The sequence below is a fragment of the Phacochoerus africanus genome, chromosome 1 (genome assembly GCF_016906955.1).
Source record: "Phacochoerus africanus isolate WHEZ1 chromosome 1, ROS_Pafr_v1, whole genome shotgun sequence".
In the NCBI taxonomy this organism is placed as follows: Eukaryota; Metazoa; Chordata; class Mammalia; order Artiodactyla; family Suidae; genus Phacochoerus; species Phacochoerus africanus.
Genome location: NC_062544.1, coordinates 117,789,741 through 117,813,257, shown reverse-complemented (window position 1 = coordinate 117,813,257; position 23,517 = coordinate 117,789,741). Strand labels below are relative to the sequence as shown.

Sequence of the window (23,517 nt, the reverse complement as noted above, 5' to 3'; positions counted from 1 at the left end):
TATCCTCCTGGGCAGACAGGCCCGAGTTGTGGTTCATGGAAGTGAGATGAGATTATAATTTGTAACTTGTGGGAGACCTGAGGAGTAGGGGATCAGCCAGGAAGCACATCTTCCTTCTGCTGTGTGGAGCAGCCAAGAGCGCCTCTGTGGATGGGCGTCTTGGGGCTTTCAGAGCAGGTGCCTCCTCTTGGTTGTTTTGAATATGCTGACAAGAACAAAAGCTTTCAGGAAAACAACTTCCCAACTCCTCACTGAAACAGGAAATGATATACGGTTTCAATTCATTTTCTTTTTGGTGCCCTTGCTTTCTGCAGAGAAGAATGCTTTGCTGTTGAAGGTGGTGAGTGCAGGTTGCCTATGGGTTTGGCGAAGGGTCAGTGCATCTATAACCTGCCCACCCTGCATGTCTTGAGGTACCGTGATATCTTGACAGGTGTCCTGCCTCTTGGCTTTGATATGTCATGTCAGGGCTGCCAATCAGCTGGGAGTGGACCCTGGGAAGAGCCTGTAGCCCTGAGACTTGGTAGCACTTGCCTAGTTAAACACCTGCGTTTGATGTGACCCCATGGCTAAGCACTGTTTCAGGCTGACAGGTCAGAGCTACTCAGGTCTGGTTATAGTCCTTCAGTCTTCTTATTACTATAACTCTGTATTGGGGGGTGGAGAACTTTTTATTAGCAAGTGTGTGAAATACATTTAATGCCTAGGAGTGGTGTCCAGCTTCTATCTACTGCTTTGGTCTGCCCATGTCTGTCTCCCTTTCTTCTGCTAGCAGCAACCAGACTGTCTTTGGGAAAGTCCTTTCAGTTTCTGCATTCTGGGGCAGTTACCCTTGCCCAGCACTGTGTCAGGTATGGGCACTTGACTCAAACCAGCTAGTCAGAATCCTCTACCCTCAGACCTGATCACTCAGAGGGAGCTATCCTTTGGGCCACAGTGATTGGTTCAGGGGTGGGCAAAGGATCCAGTTAGACCAGTGAGTCTCATTCTGACTTTAAAAAAGAAGTGTTTGTTCTATAGAATTGGAAGCTGGGATGGTAACATTTGGGGCACCAGGGCCCACAGAGTGCTTGAGAAGGTAGTAAAAAAGAAGAGGAAAGCACATGTGAGTGATGGAGTGGGAATCAGAGACAGATCCCAAGGGAAGTTGTTTGAGCTCTTGACTTCAGATGTGCCAAAACCAACGTAGTCCTGAGTGATCTAGTTATAAGAGCTAAGCCAGTTTGAGTCCTAATATGTCCATTATTGATTCTTGGTTCAAATCAATTTAGCAAGTATTTGTTGTGATCTATGGTAGAAGCTATGCCTCAAGAGCCGTAGGGAACACAGGAGGCATGCTATAGTCACAGCCATAATCATTATAATTATTATTGTTCTATTTATTGAGCATTTCCCCTGTTAGCAGATACTCCTTTGCACTTTACACTAAATCTTTGAATTAGAAATAATTACTTGAATTTTTAAAAAAAGGAAACCTGGACCTAGAGAGGTTAGAGGTTAAAAATATATGCAAAATAATAACAATAACAATAGTAAAAAAAAAAAAAAAAAGCTAGTCAGTGAAGAGGTAGGGCATGAATTATGATGTACTATGACTCAAAATCTTGTTTTCTCACCACCCTGCTTTCTTGCCTCCTATTCTTGTGTACTCATACTCTAGTCAGAGAGACATAAAGGAAATATGCTATGTGCTTCAGGGCAGGTGAGGTTATTCCCTCCCACCCCAAGACCTTGGAAAACAAGGAAATAGATTGCACACCCATGGAAGCAACATGGAATAGATCAGAGCAGAAATTTGCCAGTTTGCTCTAAAAAGCCACAGTGGCTCCTGGCCAGCCAGGCTGGATCTAGCTCCCTAAATACACTGACAACAAAGAAGAAATGGGTATGTCAAGAGAGGGGTCACCCAACCATGGAAGCAAAGAACAAGGGGTTGGAGAAGAGAATCTTGGGGACGCCTGTCCCAGCACTATCCAAGGGATGGGAGCCGTCCCCATGGGACTTCCTGAGGGACGATCTATTCCTATTGGGAGAGGAATGAGGAGACTTCGGCCACAGAATCCAGCAGTCACTGTCCTTATGAAAGCTACCTCCTTTGTGAATTCAGCGCACTGGGCCTCTTAACATGATACCTTTAAGTGCCCTTTTGGGCATGGATTTCTTCTTTTCATTGACAGAGTGGGTTTTACAACTTCCCAGACTTGAGGACAGGCCTATATGATGGAATAGTAACCATTTACAGCAAATTGTCCTATGCACATGCCTACACCTTGGACAAGGGGGGCTGAGCAGGCAGAAAGAACAGCATGCATGTTGGAGTTAACTTGAACTTGCATCCCAGCTGCATTACTAGCTACGTGGACAAGTTTTTCAACTCCCTAAGGCTCAGATTTCTCCTGTGAAACATGAGAATAAAAACAGGATCTATTTCCTGAAGTGGCTGTGACAACTAAAATGAAAAAGATAAAAAAGATGCAAAAGTTTAACAGGCATCTGACACAGTTGTACTCATTAGCTGTTAGCTGCTGTCTAGTCCCCTGCATCATTGCATCCTTTGGCAGAACATGCCCCTCTGCTCATATACATTTCTAGGTATGGTTCAGGTCTGAGTGAGCAGTACTGGCCCTCAGGAAGTCAGAAATACTTGAATAAAGAGTACACTTGGGCCGACAGATGGGCTGGCTAACTCACCTATCCACAGGGTCCAGACTGGAAAGGTCAATAAGGAAAATGGACTGGTTGAGAAATGGGTTGGACTGGATGGTCAGGCCTGACTAAGCATCACATGTCAATTCCAGCCCCATATGCCATCAGGGAACACAGGTCTGGCATGATCACAGCTGTGCAGTTTTTAGAGAAAAGCCAAGAGTCTAGATTACTTTGTGAAATATCTCATTTTGTACTTAGAGCAACTAATTTGAATTCTTTTGAAGACTCTGTGGGCCAAACAATCAGCCCATGTGACAGAAACTGTCTTGAGACTTTAATTTCTGATCTCTACCTTAAAGGCTGGGCAGGATTTAGGTAAGGGAGTTTGAATTTGGGTTCCCCCAGGAACAGATTCTGCAACAAAGATGCAGTACAAGTAGTGTATTTGGGGTGGGATCCCAGGAAACATCAATAGGGTGGGGGGGGGGGAGGGGTAGGACAGGGATGGGAAAACAGCCAATAGAGGAGCTTTATCAAGTCATCACTTTGGGTGACTAGTGACTACAACTTAATCCTATAGGGACCTGGGAGCCAATGTAGGACATAAGCCTCAGAGTGACCCACCTAAGGGGTGAGGGAACCGGAGTATGTATAGTATACACTCCCTCCCATTGTTCATTGACTGAGGGCTGCTCCCTGGGGGCATCAGTACCTTTCACACCCTTTTCTTTCCATAAGCTTGTGCAGGGTGTGGGCCTTGGGGGCCAGAGAAGCCCTCAGGCAAAAGCAGGCCAGGATCAGTAGTTGGAGGTGGGTGGTACACCAACAGTGTCAGTGGGAGAGGGCAGAAGGAAGCAGCCAGCATCTGCCACCACATTAGACGTGTTCAAGACAACCTTCTAAACATTCCATCTAATCCAGCAACTAGGGGTAGATGAGGGAGTCCCTCACACTAGCTTCATTTGTGCTGTCAGATGAGGCTTCCAGCATGTGTCTCTGGTCTCCTGCTTGTGCCAAAGCAGGAGTTGAAGTTGGAAAGAGATGTGAGCTCCTAACAGGAATGCCCGGTCGCCGCACTTGCCTCTTGAGGCTCTGCCTGTCAGTTATAGAAAGATCTGTGAGATTCCGTTCTCTTCCATTATCTTCCACCCGCGTCTCCAGTGGCAACTCTGCAACCGTTTTCTGCAGAGTGGTTCAAATTGTTTTATATCTCCTTAGCTGCCAAGTACAGTGTCATAAGCAATAAATAAATAAATTGTTGGCCTATATGGAAAGCATATTTTGTCCAGATGCGTCCTTGAAACTTCAGCCCTGAAACTTGAAAGTCAGATTGGAAACCACATTCTCAATGCTCTAGGGAAGCAGGCTCACACAGAAAAGCCATTTGATTGGCAGGTGCTTCCACCCAGCACCCGAGATGTGTCCTGCAGATAGGCCAGGCAACACCCCTTCTGAAAAACTGAGCATGTGAGTTTTTCACACCTTTTGAGCTTAACATGGGTGCGCCACCTGGCCAGGCCAAAAGAGAAGGGGGCACCGGTGCTTGGAGGGTTGCTTAGCTAGAGAAGCTGAGAGCTGTTCTCCTCTTGATCATCTGGGTTGAAGCAAGCCTTCCTCATCAAGGGGCTACATTCAGTACCCTTGTCTGGGGTACAAGCAGTTCTCAGCTACTTTGTCTTTTCTTCATGCAGATGGGGAGGTCATGTAGCTAGGAAGAGGAAGAAGACCTTCCTTTCAAATGGTCAAAAATCACACAGAAAGATGTTCAATGTGTTTTAGCTGACTGAGCCAACCCTGTGACCTTGCAGTGGAGTGAGCATTCCCAGACGGAGCTGGGGCTGGTGGATACATGACCCAGGAGAGCAGATAGGGCCTTGATGGCAGGAATCACCACATGGAGCTCACTAGTGGTGACTTGAGCTGCCTCTCTCAGCTGGCTGGGAATGCTTTTAACTGTCATCTTTATTGCTACTTAAATTAAAATTATGTGCTCATAAAAAGTTAGGCTAGAGATGCATGAAGAGAAAAATGAAAGTTCTCTCTATAACATCCCCAATTCTACTGGCTCTGTGTCCTTCCAGAGATTCTTTTAGACTTAAGGACACCCGCCCCCACTTTTATAAGAACTGAGCTTTTATTATGTAAATTATTCTATAATTCCCTCTTTTGCACTTCATGTACTTTGGTCATCTTTCCACATCACATAATCTTTGCCATTGCTTCATGTTACGCTTTTGACGGATTATAATAATTTGTTACAATTTTCAAAATGAATTCTGGGATCACTTCCCAAATCACCAGCCTATGGTAAACAACCAAAATGTTAGCAAATGATGCTATTATCATTATTGCCAGTAGGAGTGATCTTTTATCTTACCTGTGAAATTCAATAGAATTAAAGTGAATGATGGAGGAATTCCTGAGAAAAATGACTATAGAAATAGTGATTTGGGACATGTATCTACACATGTAAAATATATATATGTATGTGTGTGTAAATATGTATATACCCATGTTTGTGTATAAAGTATAGTAAAATGCAAGAGAGATGATTGACTGAATGAAACTAAGGATGTTACTTCTGTACCTGAGTTACTTCTCTTGAATGAATTTCTTCACCCACCTACCAAGGCTTAAGTTTAGTCTTCTATGTATTCTGTGACTGGTAGCCCAGTAGTGAAGTGTGAGGCTGCTGGAAACCACAGGTTAAGAACACAGACTGTGGGCCCAGATACCAATTTTGGTGCTCTCCAGTATAAAGTTTTACTCAGTGTGCTTAACACTTTCTGTGCCTTGGTTTCCTTGTTTCTCAAAGCAGAACGAGAACATGCTCTTCCTAGGGTGGCTGAGAGGATTAAAGGAGAAAAGGTCTGTCAAGCCCTTGCCTGGCAGTAAGTGTCTGCCTAGCAAATAGGTGTCATTAGGAGTGGGAAGAGCATGTGATCAGCAGCAGACATCTGTCAGTTATGTGTGTCTAATGAGATATATGTAGTACATACACTATAAATTTCCAGCTTCATAGGAGCTCACTGTCTTCTCCCAGCTGGGTAGTTGAAAAAAAATCATGGAAAATAAAATGAGTATAAAATAGTGTTTCAAGTCACTAGTCAACTAAAACTCTTTCAAATGCCTTGGAGGTTGTCGCAAACCATCAGCTGTTCTAGACCAGAAACAGAACCTGATTTCAAGTTGTTGATAATAAATAAACACAGTACACTGCCCTTTGTAATGAGTGGCTATTTTTTTAACCCATGCAGATGTGCCCTATTTACATTGAAGCTGTCATACAAATTAGCAGAGGCCCACAGAGTCTGAAGGAAGGCAGGCATCAGGCCCCGAAATGTTCACAGGAATGGAAAATGGCTTATCCAACTCCTCTGAGCTGTGGTGCCATGGTCCTGGTAGGAATGACTGGGGAGAACTGAAGAGCTTTTCCAGGCCAGTAGAAATGTTTGCTGACCAAGCAGGCTTTGAAGCTCATCTGCAAGGCTGGGTAAAATGAAATGCAATAGGGTTTGGAGATGCTGTGATTTTGTTTTTTGCTTTTTGTTTTTTTAATTTTACTGGAGTATAGTTGCTTTACAATGTTTTGCTTCAGGCGTACCGTGCAATGATTCGGTGATACATAAACAAATATTCATTTTTGGAGCTGCTGTGATTTGGACTTTTTGGCATCCTGTGAAAAGCTCTGACCCTTCAGCAGATACGAAAATCCTCTCATTTGGTACAAGCTTGTGCATGGCAGATTGAGTCTGAATTTAAACACCAATTAGAGTGCAATGGATGATCTCCCTTTTCTCTGAGGATAACATTTTTTTGGCAAAATACTTGTTTGGCTGCACTTATCAGACATACCCCATTATCAAACTGTTTGTATGGGCTATTAGAGGGAGAATATGAAGACTGAGCCGCAAAGTCAAAACAAGTAAGGGCTAGGAGGGTTTTTCAAATTCCAGCTTTTCAGTCTCTTCCATGAAATAAAAAGATAACAAAGACTCAGGGAGATGAAAGGGCCCACTCAAGATCCTGAGTGAGGCCTGAGACTAGAATCCAGATTATAAGGCTTCCACTAAATGCTTTTTACACTAGACCACGTGGCTTCCAGATGATCTTTCTCTTGGGGGATGCACACAAAGACAACAACGTAAACTGTTTAAATGTAAGCTTTGAAATGCCGATGGCTGATCTTTTCTGGAGAGGAAGCAAATCTCTGATTGTGTGAATATAGAAACATTTGGGTTCTAGAAGAGCCATTCATTAGTTATTTAACTACTCTGGGGGACCTGCAGAGGGCTAGCCTCCAGCAAAGGCCTAGGACTTACAGAATGGCAGACACCAGTCCTTGCCCCCAATGCAGATGTGGGCCCTGGATGCAATGAGGACAGAGTCGCATCCGTGTCTTCAGAGAGGCAAGCAGAAAGGACCTTGGGGATGCAAAGAAGGTGGCTTTTCACTTCTGCCTAGATGATTCAAGGACAGCTTTACTTGACTTGGGTCTGAAAGGGGTAAGGAGACTCTTTCTTGGCAGAATATTCATTTATTAATTCAACTGAAATTTAATGAGCACCTACTTTTTGCCAGCCTTTGTGCCCAGTAAATGCTCAGTAAATACAGGTCAGTTAACAGTATTTTGCTCTTATTTTACAGTCCCTTGTGGAGAGTCAGAAATTAAGCAAGCAAATGAAAGAATAAATAATTTTTGATAGTGAGAAGTACAAAGAAGGAAATGAGGTGATGTGGTAGAAAAGCCCAAGAGTGAGGATCTGCCTCCAGCAAAACAGTCTGAAAGGCCATTGTGGCCCTGTGACACCTGGACTGAGAAGATCCAGCACAAAGGAGGCCAGGGTGGGGATGATTGAGTGATATGGGGAAAGGTATAGGAGGTGAAGTTGCAGAGATGGGCAGTGGCCAATTTTTACCATACCTGGACTGAAATAAGTAGACTGAATGTTCCTCTAAGAGATCTTGGGAGCCTTGGGAGGATTTTGAGCAGGGGAATGAAGTGCTATATGAGTGAGGAGGTAGAGAAGCCTAAAAATCACAAGTGGAGTTGCAGTGGTGGATCCGGGTCTTCCCGGAATGCCGGGTAGTCAAGCTGAATTCTACCAAGCCTCTCCTCTTTCAGATCATAAACAGGCATCACTGAAATCAATGCAATCCTTTTCCTTCACAAAGAGAAAACTGAGGCATGGAGAGTTAATTCATGTGACCACCTTGGGCAGAGGAAGGGCTGGGCCCGGACCCAGGGCCCAGGATGCCAAATCCTGTTTCTTGCCTGCCTGTTTTCTCTTTCTCCTTACCCACAGCATGTCTTCCAGTCCCTGGGACTTAAAATCTGTTCCCCATCAGACATTTCAGAGAGGTCTTTCGCGGTTTGTTTTCAGTGTTGTGTGAAAAGGCAATCACCTTGAATGACTTCTGCTTGACAGAAGTGTCAGCACTGTCACCACCTACTCCATGGAGCAGTGGCACATACCAGGGGTGCCCTGGATCTATAGGGAAATGAGTAAGAAGGCAAGGAACTGTTCATCAGAGCTAGAATTCAGGTTCAACTCTCCACTGTCTGATTCTGTGGCTTTGAGAAAGTCCCTTCTTCACTGTGACCCTATACTCTTTTTATGTATGAAATGAGAGGATTGGGTCATAGGCATTGTGAAAAAACTTCTGAATAATCTTGAATTAAACTAAGCTAGATAGATTGTTGCAGGACTTCTCAGAGCATTTAATGTAATTAGCACTATCAAACTCCAAGAGGGGAATATAGTCTGATGCACGTCACAGGTGTATATATGTACTTGGCCCTGGATTGCTTTAGCAAAGGATACTTTCTAGAACTTGTGCCCCTCAGGACACTCTGAGGAAACTTGTCTGTGAGATAAGGCAATGGAGATGGAAAGGAGCCTCCATTCATGGCCTTACCTGATTTTGTTCAACAGTGGCACAGCAGAACAGGTTGTCCTATGGCTCGGTAGTATGTGTCCCTACCTCTGCTGCACTTTCACCCACCCTCTGTTGTCTCCATCCAGTGATGCACAAAGGCAATGTTCTGAAGAAATGGAAACAGCTTCTCTCTCAGGGCCCACTGGGAGCCATTTGTATTCTCCAGCCTCTAGAAGGCTACTTCCCCTACCCAGCAACCCCAGTGAACACATATCTGACACTGGATAGTAGTAACCTCTTTTGGTAGACAGGCTCTAGGTCCACTGGTCTCTCTTTCTCCATAAGATTTACTCTGGAACATTCCCTAGGGATTTTTTCACTTTTTACATTTTATATTATGCTTGTGTATCAGCCTATTCTGCTCATTGACAACTGCATAAGGTGCCTTAAGGAGGCAACAGCCTGCATGATGCATCTCTAGCAACTCCTGCATGACTTATCCTCATCCTAACTTCTCCTATTTATTAAGCACTTACTGTGCTCCAAACAGTGTGTAAAGAGTTTTATCTGCACTAACTCATAGTCTCCTGGAAGCAGCCCCAGGAGTTATGGGCATTGTTTTTATTCTACTGAATGGTGAAGACACTGAAGCTTGGTCAGGTAACTCCTCAAGTCTCACAGCCAGTGCATAGGGAGGCTAAAGATCCACCCAAGTCTGTCCCCAAGTCTTTGCATTGGATTGATGTACTGCATTGCTCTCTTAATATTTGGATGAATGACAAGTGAATGAATGAATGCATCTGCGTGGGAAGGATACCCACACCATCTTACCTCCAGCTTTAGGAAACCTGGCCACAGGGGAAAGCAACCTTGTCCATTTTGAGCCACCACTCTCTGAAGGCCACATTGTATCTCTCTGTCTTTCTGTCTCCTCCCACCAGGATAAAAGTGGGCACTAACTTATTGTCCTACTGGCAGCCCACATCCACTCTGACCACTGGTGGGCAAACCCACCCAGGACAACGTGGCCACGGCTGGATCTCAGCCGGGGTTTCAGCCTGTTGGGTTTTATGCTGCCACTGCTGAGTTTCTCATCAAGAGGAGGGCAGCTGTTCTGGGATTGAAACATGAAGAAAGATGGGCTGAGATCAGATAAGCATCCCTTCCCAAGCAGGCATACCTCCCAATTTGCAGGCCTTTGTTATATTACTAGCAGTTAAGGAATGTTGAAATGGAGCTCTAGCCTTGATCTGAATTATAATCTCTGAAGCTATATTTAAGTCTACCTAAAGATATTTCAATTTGCTATCTCTCCCCCACCCTGCCCCTCCTTGGCTCAAAGCACACTTGTATCCCTGCAGAACATGGAAAAGCCGGGACGTATTTCTTAATGTTTTACATTACAGTTGTAAGTCCTTCTTATCCTTTGATAATCGTATTTTAACTTTTAGTCAACGTACTTGTGGGTGTGCCTGTGTCTGTGTTGTATATAAGTTCACATTTATATGAACAGCATTAGCTCCTTTTATCTTTTTTCCCCTCAAATCCATACTTGTAAGACTACATTCAGCAGCAGATTAATCCCCAAATAACTTAGTTCAGCTTTCACAGCTGCTGCCAAACAGCCTCTCTCCTGGATGGGTGTAGACTGTGTGGTAGTTATAATTAACAAGTCTTCTTGGGGGCAGGGGTTGTAGCATGGGGAATGAGAACTGGGGCTTGGAGGTCACCAAATACTAGTGAAAACTGCCAACAGAAGAGCTCATGGAAGACTTAGGCTAGAGGGAGACAGGTTGCAGAGGCATGAGTTTGGATTTTGTCCTTCAGCAATTGGCCAAGGTGAGCTGAAGAAGCAGGTGAGCTGGGTGGCCTCTGTGTTTGTGTGTGTGTGGAGGGGTGTCAGTGTGGGTGGGTGTGTATAGCTATAGGTATATGTGTATGTATTAGATGGGAGAGAGTATAGCTTTCAAGACCACAGATTTGGGTATTAGATTTTTTTTTGAAATAGTGTTTATCACTTATTACCTCTGTAACCTCAGGCAAACTGCTTATAATTGGCATCTCTGTGCCTCAGTTTCTCCCTGTGCAAATAGGGATTCATTTATTATTCAACAAGCATTTGTTATTACTCTATTATAGGCCCTGTTCTAGACAGCAGGGATGCAGCAATAAACAAAAAGACAAAAATTCCTGCCCTTATTGCAACTTCCATTCTACTGGGGAAAAAAATAAACTTTCAGGGAAGATTATTGTACGGATCCAATTAGATTATGCATGTGAATTGGCTAGCACAGTATCTGGCATGTAATAAGATTTTGGTAAAAATGAACAAACATTAATATTATTATTCTTTAGGTTTCATTTACATAATAACACCCTTCCTCCCCCTAAAAATACAGTCACAGGTCTAAATTCCACTATTTTATTTTACAAATTTATTTTTCTTTGAGAAGTAACCTATGAATACTTTGGGAAAAGATGCTCTGTATGTGTTTTGCTATCTCAGTAAAAACAGCCCATCTGTGCACCAGACATCTTGAAGAATAAAGATGCTTCTTGAATGAACTTTAGCAAAGGAAGATCAGCTCTCAGGTGACAGCTCAGACATGACAAACTGGAACAATGCAGAAAGGAATGCGTGAAGGGGTTGGATTAAGAATTGCAGGGCAATTACTTTCTGCAAACTGATATGCAAGCAAGAAAGAAACACAGGCACACCTTGTTATCCAGAAACACAATAAGCAAAATTCACTGTTGCAGAATAGGCAAACCCCTACATAAAAATGAGTTATTATTTTAAAAGGGGGGGGGTTTCAAAATTAGTTTGGAATGTGGGCCTCATTTTCCACTAGACTAGAGTTCATGGACTGATCCTCAAGGGCTTACTTAACATGCACTTGCCTGAAATGTATTCTTTCCCCCTCACCAGCCACTATGCGCAACATGGCTTTTATGGGAAGATGCCCTGAAAGAGCTCTCTTGTCCCTGCATCAACCTGGTACTAGTTTGCACTAACTGTACAGGAGTCCCTTTATACAAAAATTCACTGTCTGAGGCTAGTGGCTCAAAGGTTGCAGGAAAGCCAACATTGTCATAACATGAATACATCCATGAATTAACTGACCACTTACCAAATTAGCCTCACTTAGACATCTTCCCCTTTCAGGCTGGGCCTGCCACTGTGCTGAAAGTGAGCTCTTTCTGCCTGTCTTTTCTGGACTATCCAGCATCCAGAAGTACAGTGAAAATAAATCATACATCACTTGTAAGATGAAGCAGCAAATTTTTCAAAAGATGCCAGCTTTCATCCAGTAAATGAAAGTGATGGTGGGAACCACGTTTTTATTATGTGCAAATTTATTAACAAATTAAAATAACTTGTTATTAATTAAAAAGAGAAAAGTCAAGTAAGCATGATGACAGACCAGGGGCTTCAAGTGAGAGATTGAATATTAGATGTAATGACAGATCCTTGGAGAAATGGTAAAAGTCTCAAATATTTTTTGCAGATGTCACTGTACTAATGGAAATGAAGGAGGTCAAGTCATACACTCATACAGCAAGGCTAGGGAAAAATAATAAATTAACATATTTTCCTCTTCGTTCTTTATAGGAGCTAGTAAGCTGTTGAAATTGTAATCTAAGTTTTATTTTAAAATAAGAGATATGTACTCATTTCCAAAAATTTTAGTCTCATTTTTAAATGTAGGGTCCCAACCCCCTTCTCCACTATTTTCTGTGAAATTATGGTTTCTTTCAAAAGAATGTTATCATCCAGTCCCAGTTTTCCTCCAATAAGGAGAACCTGGTATATGTGCTTTGGGGAGGTTCTTGCTCTAGATGACTCTGGTTTTTACACTCTGGATTAGGGGCAGTGGGCAACATGGAAACAAATTATCCATCATCTATATCTCTCTGTTTACGCTGATGATGCTTAATATTTTTAAAATCATGGACCCTTTGGATGGAGAACATGATAATGGAGGATTCTCTTTCTAGAAAATGCATGTGCACAAAATAAATTTCAAGGGGTTCCTCGACCTTCTTGATATCGATCTGTAGATACTTGATCATAAATATAAGTAACTTTGATCTACACCCCTGACTTGCAATCTTACATTATTTATCTCACAACACAAACAGACACACATACCTACCAAGTACCAGAGCTCTTTATGTATGTTTATTGTTTTTTGTTATTGTTGACTGATCCTCTGGGATATAGGCTATGTCCTAATTACAACACATGAAAAAACCTAGAGAAAAGTTGGGTAACTCCCACAAGATAATAGTAAGTGTCTGTTATTATATTTCAAACACTTGAGGTTTTCTAAGGCCGAAACCTTCACTTTTTCTATAACATTGGGTCAACTCTGTGTATTCACATATTATAATGGCTTTTTTTCTTAGTAATTTTTAAGTCTTTCCTTATTACCAAACAAATGTGTATTTGTAGTAGAACAGTAACACATTCTAACTCTTTACTTTTGACGTGCTCTCCATTCTTTTTTTTTTTTCATTTTTAAATTGAAGAAAGAGGAGGTTTAATCATACTTTTGTTCTGCAGAAGACATGAGAACTAAAGAAAAAATTCGGAATGAATGTGTAGAGAGACAGGACTTAGCAGGCTCCTCTCCTCAATGGATGACAATGGAATATGGCTTTTCAGGTTCCATGTGTCTTCCTCTTTACCCAGTAGTATAAGGAGGAGTCTCTAAATCACCCACAAACCCAACTCCACATATTTCCTATTGTTTACTCAGCAAATATTGAGTGCCTGCTGTGGACCAGTAATATTTCAGAGCAGCAGAAAGTATCTACTCACCAGTACTGTTTCTTCTCCCTAGGTATAAGGAAAGACTACATTTCTCTGCCATGCAACTGGGTTTTGGCTAATGGAGTTAGGGTGGAATTGATAGGCAAAACTTCTATCTATTCTTTGCCATAAAATATCCCTCATGACCCTCTTATGCTGTCAGAACACATCTAATACCACTTGAATCAAACTGAGAAACTTAATGCGATAGCAGGATGGATGGAAAATGTAGCTGACAGTGAGTATGCAGTTTACAAAAGCACCAAGGTAGCTGAAGGCCCAAATTTTTGCTCTTGTTTTAATACCTTATTCATGACAAAGTAAACAGTGGAAGGAAAGGAGAGGCAGAATTGAGAGGGAAGATTTCTATGTTAGAAGGAATAGTCACCTATCCACTCTATCCGAATTCAAAAGAGATATGTAGTGGTCAGGACTCTTACATTGGTTCAAACTTTTTTTAAAGGAAGATGAAGATTTTGGTCCTTATATCCTAAAAGTCAAGATGCAGTACCTTCAGGGATGGTTGGATCCAGGATCTAAATATATATATATATCATTAAGACTCTGTCTCTCACCATCTTTTGGCTTTGCTTTCCCCTAAAGAGATCTCATTCTTCAGGAGAACTCCACAAAAGACTTACCATATGATGGAAAAACATCTGCTGACATCCCCAGATGGTTATATAACAGTATAGATACTTGAGAAGCATGAAAGTCTTACTCTCCCAATAGTTACAGCAAAAATCCACATATGGAATCACATTGAACCAAATTTTATCACATTCCATCCATGAACCAATCACTTTTAGCTAAGAAACAGGATATTTTGATTAGTTAGGCCTGGGTCATGTTCCCTCCCAAGGGTCTGACAATAGGGGAACAGTAATTCCCCAAAGGAACAGTCAAGGTACTGCTCCAAAAAGAAATTATACTTAATGTGCAGGCAAAAAGAGCATCTGCTGCAAAGGATTTGTTGAAAATCTGTGGGAGACTGTCACAGTGTCGAAGGGTAGAAAGAATAGCAGAGATGTACAGGACTCGGTCTGGAGAGTGGAAAATTAAGGTGTTTGTCTTCTGTTTTCTTTTGTCCCCTCTCATCCAACTTCCTCTACCTTCATTATACTCTTGCCATTGCTTGCATGTTCCCACAACTTTTTCATGGACTGACTCAGTCTCTTGGAATCCCGCTTTCTCAATCTCTGGGGAGGAAATACATAGGTCAATCAGAACCAGGCCACAAGCTACAGGTCACTGGCCAGACTTATAGATGTATTTGCCTGAAGCATGAGTCCTCTCTTGGTACAGTCAACTCTAGCAAGTTAGGGCAGATCAAGCTATTTGTGGGGTTTCTTGTTCTAGGCCTATGAATAAGGTAGGATCTCTAGAAAAAATCTGACAGAGAAAGCAATAATATGTGTCAAAAATAAATGGAAACTTGGGCAAAATCAAGCTGCAAGGCCATTCCTGAAATGGGAGCCTTGTTGAAAGACATGGAATATCATTCCTTGACAAAGATGAATGAACAAAGAATGGGATGTCAGGGAAGCAGGAAGGCCATGTTAGCCACCAAAGGGGCAGACAAAGAATCAAAGCCAAGGCTTGGCTGCTCCAACACAGTCAGGGAATTCTTCTCCTGGGGAGGTAAAATGCAGCCACAGGACCTGTGAACTGTGGCATTCTTTAATATCAGGCAGTTCAGGATTTCCCAGGCAGTTCTCCTCAAGTTATTTCCTCTGGTTTGACATGGCTCTCCTTGGGGCTCCAGCCCTCTGTGGGTCTGCCTCCTCATCACAGTGACGCAGCACCTCTTCCCTCTCAGCCTGGGTCCAAGTGTGAAAACATCTGTTTCCTGCCCTTGATAAACTCATAAGCAGCCCAGGGGGTTAAGTAAGTAATTTTTTAAGAAACAAAGATTAAACACATACATATCCCCACAGGAACAAAAGCGCTGTAAATTCATGCAAGTGGATCAACTTGGGTTTGGTTGGGTTAAAAGCAGTGGAGAGTTTTCTGGAATATGTGTTGAAATGAGCCTAGGTGTTATACACAGATATTCTTTCTTAGCTGTTGCAGATTTAAGTTAATGGGGTTTTCAGGCCAAGCAAGATATTAGGTCTCTCTCAGTCATTTATCCACTTGTTCATTCATCTCACATATATGAATGTGTAGATCAGATGCTGTGTCCCAGCATCTTTTTCCTCTTTGAGCCCAACTTGTGCTTTCTCTCCCTTCTTTGGGCACCTTCCCTTCCCTGATCTCCTCAGTATAAATTCACTGTCTGTCCTGGCCTGAAAAATCCTCCCTAGAAACTCTACAGCTGAGTCCCCAAGATTCATTCCCATACCCTTGAGACAGCTGTCCTTTAGGTCTGAGTCCATTCTAATGCTCCTTCTGAAGATGAAGGTAGTCCTAGCCCTTGGACTTAGTCTCTCCAGAGTTGGTGACATATTTCCATGATTTCTGAGCATCAGATTGTTGGCACAGTCTAAGCCCTCTTTTGACCCAACCTGAATGTTCCTATTTTTCTGTTGAGAATAGCCTCCAGCTTTAGGGTCATTTGCAGAGTCAGATAGCTCACTGACCCTAAATCCAATGAGCCATTCACCTAGCTGTGAAGGCATTTCTCCAGGGTGTTCTCAACCCTCAAGTATAGTCAAGGGAGATATAATAGATAGTGCTTTTACCAGGGACCATTCATCACACTGTCTTTGAAACCAACCCCTGTGCTGCTTAGTCTTCAGCAAGTTAAGAGGTGGACCATTTTGTGAAGGCTACAGCTGCATTGTTAATACTATTCTAATGTAGTTTGGTGAGTAAAAACACAGAAAAAAATTTAAACTTTTCCTGATTTCCGTTTCATTTTTAAAACAAACTAGTAGTCCAAATCAATCTATAGATTCAATGCAATCCCTATCAAATTACCCATGACATTTTTCACAGAACTAGAACAAACAATCCAAACATTTATATGGAACAACAAAAGACCCAGAATCGCCAAAGCAATCCTGAGAAACAAAAACCAAGCAGGAGGCATAACTCTCCCAGACTTCAAGAAATACTACAAAGCCATAGTCATCAAAACAGTGTGGTACTGGTATCAAAACAGAAAGACAGACCAATGGAACAGAATAGAGAACCCAGAAATAAACCCTGACACCTATGGTCAATTAATCTTTGACAAGGGAGGCAAGAACACCAAATGGGAAAAAGAAAGTCTATTCAGCAAGCATTGCTGGGAAACCTGGACAGCTGCATGCAAAGCAATGAAACTAGAACACACCCTCTCACCATGCACAAAAACAAACTCCAAATGGCTGAAAGACTTAAATATACGACAGGTCACCATCAAACTCCTAGAAGAAAACATAGGCGAAACACTCTCTGACATCAACATCATGAATATTTTCTCAGGTCAGTCTCCCAAAGCAATAGAAATTAGAGCAAAAATAAACCCATGGGACCTCATCAAACTGAAAAGCTTTTGCACAGCAAAGGAAACCCAAAAGAAACCCAAAAGACAACTTACAGAATGGGAGAAAATAGTTTCAAATGATGCAACCGACAAGGGCTTAATGTCTAGAATATATAAACAACTTATACAACCCAACAGCAAAAAAGCCAATCAATCAATGGAAAAATGGGCAAAAGACCTGAATAGACATTTCTCCAAAGAAGATATACAGATGGCCAACAAACACATGAAAAAATGCTCAACATCGCTGGTTATAAGAGAAATGCAAATCAAAACTACCATGAGACACCACCTCACACCAGTCAGAATGGCCATCATTAATAAATCCACAAATAACAAGTGCTGGAGGGGCTGTGGAGAAGAGGGAACCCTCCTGCACTGTTGGTGGGAATGTAAACTGGTACAGCCACTATGGAGAACAGTGTGGAGATACCTTAGAAATCTATACATAGAACTTCCATATGACCCCACAATCCCACTCTTGGGCATCTATCCAGACAAGACTCTACTTAAAAGAGACCCATGCACCCGCATGTTCATTGCAGCACTATTCACAATAGCCAAGACATGGAAACAACCCAAATGTCCATGGACAGAGGATTGGATTCGGAAGAAGTGGTATATATACACGATGGAATACTACTCAGCCATGAAAAAGAATGACATAATGCCATTTGCAGCAACATGGATGGAGCTAGAGAATCTCATCCTGAGTGAAATGAGCCAGAAAGACAAAGACAAATACCATATGATATCACTTATAACTGGAATCCAATATCCAGCACAAATGAACATCTCCACAGAAAAGAAAATCACGGACTTGGAGAAAAGACTTGTGACTGCCTGATGGGAGAGGGAGGGAGTGGGAGGGATCGGGAGCTTGGGCTTATCAGACACAACTTAGAATAGATTTACAAGGAGATCCTGCTGAATAGCATTGAGAACTTTGTCTAGATACTCATGTTGCAACAGAAGAAAGGGTGGGGAAAAAAATGTAATTGTAATGTATACATGTAAGGATAACCTGATCCCCTTGCTGTACAGTGGGAAAATAAAAAAAAAAAATTACACATAAAAAAAAAATAAAGTATAGTTGACTTAAAAAAAAAAAGTAGTAGTGATTAGCCAGCCCTATCCACCTTTAAGGAAGTCAATTTAAAACCTGGTAACCAGCCAAAAACGTGAAATATTTGAATGCTATGTATTTATTAATTAATGTATTTACTTGGGGGTTGGGCAAGAACTCTGGTTCCTGCTGTTATGGTGCCCTTTGGCGAAAAGACGGCAAACTCTAATAAGATTGTTTGGGGAATCTCTCTGAAGTAGTAAGTCATTCATGGCCAACCTTTTAATTGAAGGTAATAATAATTCCAATAATATTATTAAGAACCACCATTAGTGCGAGAAGCATTGAGTTTACTGACATCATGTCAAAGCTATGCCTAGCGATGACTGCTGAGCCCCTGGGGGAATAACTTTCATAATCCATTGAAAAGTTATGAGCTCCTTGTGTTTGCACCAAGAAAGAAATAAGCATTAAGCATTTTGGAAGTCGTGTAAAAATGGAGAAAAAGCTGCTTGTACTTTTAACAACTTAATTAATGGCTACAAATGGAGTTAATTCTCACAGAAACCCCGTGGAGGAGGTTAGGATGTGTGTTGACAATGGAAAATAATCCTGATTTTATAGGTGAGGGCAATTTCCAGACACTAGGAACAAACATGTTCAGGGAAAAAGAGAAAAGATGACTTTTGTTGTGGAAAGAACAGGGCCCTGGGCCAGCGGGCTCACTGTCTGGGTTGGGACAAGGGCGATCATTGTGTAGTGGGAACTGAATGGAATAAGAGGAGTCTGGGTTAAGAGACCAAAGAATTGGGTTCAATTATTGCTTCTGCCATTTGTTAGCTTTCTGACATTGAGTTAGAAGGCTTAACATTTCAGAACCTTAGTTTTATCATCAGTAAAATGGGAAAAATAACAGTAACTAACTAGTGAAGTTGGCAGCATCATCAAGCTAATGTGTGTGAAATCCTTAGCCCAGAGCCTGGTCCATAAGTAGTACTAGTATCTAATATCCTCATTATTATTCTTTCTTTACTAATTATCCAAATATATAGCAAACACCTGCAATGTGCCATGGATTGTGATGGGTATACAAGCCAATCTCTTTTGAATTTATAGTCTAGTGGGGAAGATGCCAGAAAATAAGTGAACTTGTCAATAAGAAAAATGCTTGCAAATTGTATTAAAAATCTGACTCTAGTGAGTACTCAGTGAATTAGAGCTGCCACACAACCGCAGACGCAGAGAGTAGTTTTGTATAACTTGGGCTTTTAAGTCAATTAGACCTGGATCAGAGCAGCTTGTGTGCTCTGAGGATGTATTGCTGGGCATGTCCTCCAGGCTTTCTGAGCTTGCTTCTCCGTTTGTACGCAGGCAGTTGTAGTAGGCTATGGTAGATGGGCCCTCAGCAGTGTCTAGAACAGGATAGATGCTCAGCAAGTAGAAATGTTGCTTCAACAAAGCTCCAACCCATTCTTTTAGCAGTTCTGGCCCATGCTTTTCCATCTTCAGCAGCATTTCTATCTATTTGAGACTAAAAGGCGTGTGAGAAGGAAAAGCATTTCTATTTCTTTGCCTGAATGTGGACGAGAAGGTTCCCATTTCCATATTTGAGGATTTTGGACAAAAGGGAATTGTCAATTGAGTAGCGAAAGAATGGATCCACTGTGGGAGCACCTTTGGCTTGCCAGAGACTCACCACAGTACTGGCCCCAAGGAGGAACAGGGTGCAGGCTGGTTTGTAGGATGGAAAGGGACTGGGAGCCAGGAGGACCCCAGCATAACTGTGAGACCACAATGGATCCCAAAAATGGTAGGGGAGAATGTGACAGGGTGCAGGGAATAGTGGGAGTGAAGCTGAAAGTACTGATCTCTCCTGGCCTCCAGGTTTCCCTTTGAATGCTTTGATATGACTCTGGACTTTAAGTCATGACTGAGCACTTATTTTGAGAGTCAGTCTGATTTTTCAATAGAACATTGGTCTGCCAGCTATGGCCTGTGGGCCAAATCCAGTCCCCTGCCTGTCTTTGCAAATAAAGTTTTACGACAGCACAGTCATGCCTATTCCTTTATTGTCTGTGGCTAGTTTCTACTAAACCAGAGTTGAAGTTGTAACAGAAACCATATGGCCTAGAAAGCCTAGAACATTTATTCTCTGGCCCTTACACTGAAAGTTTGTAAACTCACCCCTGATTTAGAATATTAAAGTTTCAGTGGGAATAGATTCCTTCTTTGAACCATTCCTTCACTGAACAAATAATCACTCATCATCAAGGTGCTCTGTACACTATGCCAGACCCACAAAGAGTCCCAGACACTGTGCTTAATCCTTGTAATAACTATGTGAGTCGATGATGTTATCATCCCATTTTGCAGATGGTGAAATGGAGGTTGAGGGAGGCTGGGTAACTTTCCCAAGGTCACTCAAGCCAGCAAGCCACAGAAACAAGGCTGGAAACAGGCCTGTTAGTTTCTAAATCCTGTGCTGTCAACTTTACTCTGATGACATGGCTCACATGTGTCCTTAATCTCCCCCTGTTAGTGTGGATTACTGTGAGAAAGGAAGAAAGATAAAAAGGTAGAATATATATTCCACTCTCTGTTGGATAGACTTGTGACTTAAAGTAATGGGTAAATGAAATTGCTACTTATTTGGCAAAGCCTGTGCTTTAGATGGTTCTTCATTGTGAGCTATCCTGAACTTACACACAGATTGCTTTAGACAATATCAAAAAGTCATCTGAAAATGTTTTCCCTCATAATGATATGATTTCACCACTAATGTTGATAAACATTAGAATGACATAAAGCATTTCCTGTTCCAACCTGAAAGAGATCTTGGAGGTTTTGTCTAAATATTAGCATACCTTTAAAATAATCGGTAGATGATTATCTGGATAAGAGGTCAAACAAACAAAAAAAAAGGATATTTAGAAAAAAGAAATAAAGTGAGGCGGGTTTTGCCTTTCAGAACTCTCCAAACTACTGTGAGACAGGGAAAAGCTGCCATCTTCCTTTAACAGGTTAAAAACAAACCACTATTAGTGAGCAAAAGTGAGATTTCATTATCCTTCTGATGCTCATTCTTAACATGGCTTCTGCCAACATCTCCATTGGAGAAATGCAAACCAGAGTTTCTAACTAGAAATAGGAGAAGAGCTGAAGGGACCATGCCTCTTTCTAATGACAATTTATGAAGATGGTTTAATCTTACAGTCCAAGTAGAGATTCTACTGACAAGTTCTCATATGAACTGATTAGCCTTCCCCTGTAGACATTTTTATCAGACTGATTCATTCCTTTGGAAGAAAGCTGGCTTTTACGTTTTTTAGAAGAGATTCCAAATGGGTTGTCAAGATTACATCTTGTATGTGAATCTCAGCCAGGATTATATTACAGCCAAGACTGACAATATTTAATAGGTAGAATCAGGCAGGATGGCAGAAGTGGAACAAGCTGGTCCCAATAAATAGCAGGAACATGGATGTGTGGTGTATACACATCCCAAGTAGCTTCAAGGCAGTCTGTGGATTGGATGTCCTGGGAGGATGCACAGATGCATAAAATGGAATATTCAAAGGAAATAAATTATTTCAACTTTTGTCTATTACTTAAGGCATGAGCAGATTCTTATAACGGCCTTCATGTCTGGGGCATTCCATGACCTGAATTCCTAACCACTCCTTCAGATCCCCTATAAAAGCCACATACTTGAGAAGAGAAGGGAACCAGATCCTTTTGTACTAAGCTGGCCTAATGCAGAGGTCTCAGCTGCATTTGATAAGTGTGACAAATTCACTACATTTGAAGGGGCCCCTTTGGAGTGGCAGGTCCCCTGCTCTTGGAACACAAAGGAACCACTAGCAGGAGGTAGGCAGAACAAGGGGAAAAGCCTATATCCTTGCCTGGGTGTGTTTTGTGATGAGACCCATAGCCAGAAAGGAAAGGGGCCTGGAGAGAGATGCATCTGAATCATCTTTGTATTGATTAAAAATAATCAAAGACAGAATCCTTTAAGGTTTAAATTTTCTTTTCATAAAGGGTCAAAGAAGAAGTATATTAATTCTTCTTGGACTCAGTGGAATGTAAGCTCTGTCACGGCGGACCCTTAGACACTTCTCTTCCTCTTCTATCTCTTTTTTTTTTCCTTTTAAGTTGTTTGCACCGACTTTCATGTCTGTGAAAATCAGTTCAAGCTTGACCTAATAAGATAGCCAGCATAAAAATCATTAATGATTTGCTCTGATAAACACGAGTGGAAAAGAATGATACCTGTTTTCTTTTACAATCCTTAATAATGGCAATTCATATTTGATACTTCTCTATCTTCTGTTCTCCAAATCACTGGTTTGCCAACCTGTACATGTTGGTTTATTTCAGCAGATTTTCTGCACATGTGCTGCCCTGGGTCAGTCATCCAGGGTGACTAGCTAGATTTTCAGTCCCAGACAAGTAGATGCAGGTACAAGTGGTAAATTTGAAGAGGGCTGGATTGGTGGTTAGTCAACTTGTATTGTTCAATTGCCAGGAAATGGGGAGGCAGAACCACATCTAAGACTTGTTTATTGGTGGTGGCACCAAGGTCACTGACCCCTAAGGTTGCCAGGAGTCACTATGGTTTCATTTCAAAGAGAGTCAGGAATGGTGTTCTTGCAAACTAAGCAGCGGTCAAGAGTGTGGATAGTCAGCTCAAAGGATTTCTCTCCAACCTGGAGGAAGAGCATCAGTTCTCAAAGGCTTAGCATATCTTCTGATCACTTTTTGTACTTTTATTTAAATCTTAAATCTTTCTCAGGTAATTACATGTGCACAATAAAATACTTAACATGTATAAAATAGCATGTAATGAAAGGCCAATATCTCTCCAAGCATTCAATTTCTTTCCTCAGAAAAGATGACTGTGCCAGCAGTTTGTGTACCCTCCTTCCAGGGACAGTTTATGTATGCATGAGGACACATGCATGTATATAGAGACAATTTTAAGATATAGAAATTGTATCAAACTGGTGTGCTTTTTATTTTTCATTTAAAACACATATTAGAGTTCAATTCTTATAAGTACATAAAAAGGTTATTTATTCTATTTAATGGCTTCTGCTGTCTTTAAATTCTGTTAGCTGGGGCTATCAGCTTAAATTTATTTAAACTAATTTCACTTAAAAAATCTTTGCCTTAAACTTAAACTAAATCATATGCATTAAGCATCTTAAAAAATATCTAGCAAAGAGCAAGCTCTTTCACTTCTATTTGTGTGACATTGAGGATGTTAATTTTTCTAAACCTGTTTTCTTACCTATATAATGGAGGTAGTATCCACCTCACTAATATGGCCAGTATGACTGGCTGTCTCTCAAGTGTGTGCTCTTTCTTTCAAGGTAAAGAATTATTTCTGGGAAGAGATTGTGTTTCGCAGCTTCCTTTCTATCTAATGTTACCACGGAACTAAGCTTTGCCAGTGGAAGATGAGAAGTAATAATATGCATCAATTCACAGCCAAGGCAATTAAAACCATAACTATCCAAAGCATAGCAATGGGATAAAGATTAAATTCAATGAGATAAAATAAAGAAAGCATTAAGGCATAGCAGTGCTAAGTAGCATCTATTATTATTACACACACACATATATATATAAAAC

General features: G+C 41.5%; 1 pseudogene; it reads left to right on the top strand.

The window, feature by feature from the left end:
- The first annotated feature begins 263 nt into the window (after window positions 1-263).
- Window positions 264-905, top strand: LOC125110593 (uncharacterized; annotated as a pseudogene).
- The last annotated feature ends 22,612 nt before the right edge of the window (window positions 906-23,517 follow it).